Consider the following 1,798-nt stretch of genomic DNA (forward strand, 5'->3'; position numbering starts at 1 on the left):
ATTAAGGCCATGCAAAAGGAACTCCCCCATTTATTAAGGCCATGCAAAAGGAACTCCCCCATTTATTAAGGCCATGCAAAAGGAACTCCCCCATTTATTAAGGCCATGCAAAAGCTCCCCCATTTATTAAGGCCATGCAAAAGAACTCCCCATTTATTAAGGCCATGCAAAAGGAACTCCCCATTTATTAAGGCCATGCAAAAGGAACTCCCCATTTATTAAGGCCATGCAAAAGGAACTCCCCATTTATTAAGGCCATGCAAAAGGAACTCCCCCATTTATTAAGGCCATGCAAAAGGAACTCCCCCATTTATTAAGGCCATGCAAAAGGAACTCCCCCATTTATTAAGGCCATGCAAAAGGAACTCCCCATTTATTAAGGCCATGCAAAAGGAACTCCCCATTTATTAAGGCCATGCAAAAGGAACTCCCCCATTTATTAAGGCCATGCAAAAGGAACTCCCCATTTATTAAGGCCATGCAAAAGGAACTCCCCCATTTATTAAGGCCATGCAAAAGGAACTCCCCATTTATTAAGGCCATGCAAAAGGAACTCCCCATTTATTAAGGCCATGCAAAAGGTACTCCCCATTTATTAAGGCCATGCAAAAGGAACTCCCCATTTATTAAGGCCATGCAAAAGGAACTCCCCATTTATTAAGGCCATGCAAAAGGAACTCCCCCATTTATTAAGGCCATGCAAAAGGAACTCCCCCATTTATTAAGGCCATGCAAAAGGAACTCCCCATTTATTAAGGCCATGCAAAAGGAACTCCCCATTTATTAAGGCCATGCAAAAGGAACTCCCCCATTTATTAAGGCCATGCAAAAGGAACTCCCCATTTATTAAGGCCATGCAAAAGGAACTCCCCCATTTATTAAGGCCATGCAAAGGAACTCCCCATTTATTAAGGCCATGCAAAAGGAACTCCCCATTTATTAAGGCCATGCAAAGGAACTCCCCATTTATTAAGGCCATGCAAAAGGAACTCCCCCATTTATTAAGGCCATGCAAAAGGAACTCCCCATTTATTAAGGCCATGCAAAAGGAACTCCCCATTTATTAAGGCCATGCAAAAGGAACTCCCCCATTTATTAAGGCCATGCAAAAAAGGAACTCCCCATTTATTAAGGCCATGCAAAAGGAACTCCCCCATTTATTAAGGCCATGCAAAAGGAACTCCCCATTTATTAAGGCCATGCAAAAGGAACTCCCCATTTATTAAGGCCATGCAAAAGGAACTCCCCATTTATTAAGGCCATGCAAAAGGAACTCCCCCATTTATTAAGGCCATGCAAAAGGAACTCCCCATTTATTAAGGCCATTTCCCCCATTTATTAGGCCATGCAAAAGGAACTCCCCATTTATTAAGGCCATGCAAAAGGAACTCCCCATTTATTAAGGCCATGCAAAAGGAACTCCCCCATTTATTAAGGCCATGCAAAAGGAACTCCCCATTTATTAAGGCCATGCAAAAGGAACTCCCCCCATTTATTAAGGCCATGCAAAAGGAACTCCCCATTTATTAAGGCCATGCAAAAGGAACTCCCCATTTATTAAGGCCATGCAAAAGGTACTCCCCATTTATTAAGGCCATGCAAAAGGAACTCCCCATTTATTAAGGCCATGCAAAAGGAACTCCCCCATTTATTAAGGCCATGCAAAAGGAACTCCCCATTTATTAAGGCCATGCAAAAGGTTCCCCATTTATTAAGGCCATGCAAAAGGAACTCCCCATTTATTAAGGCCATGCAAAAAGGAACTCCCCCATTTATTAAGGCCATGCAAAAGGAACTC

Source organism: Oncorhynchus tshawytscha, linkage group LG26 (genome assembly GCF_018296145.1).
Source record: "Oncorhynchus tshawytscha isolate Ot180627B linkage group LG26, Otsh_v2.0, whole genome shotgun sequence".
Lineage (NCBI taxonomy): Eukaryota > Metazoa > Chordata > Actinopteri > Salmoniformes > Salmonidae > Oncorhynchus > Oncorhynchus tshawytscha.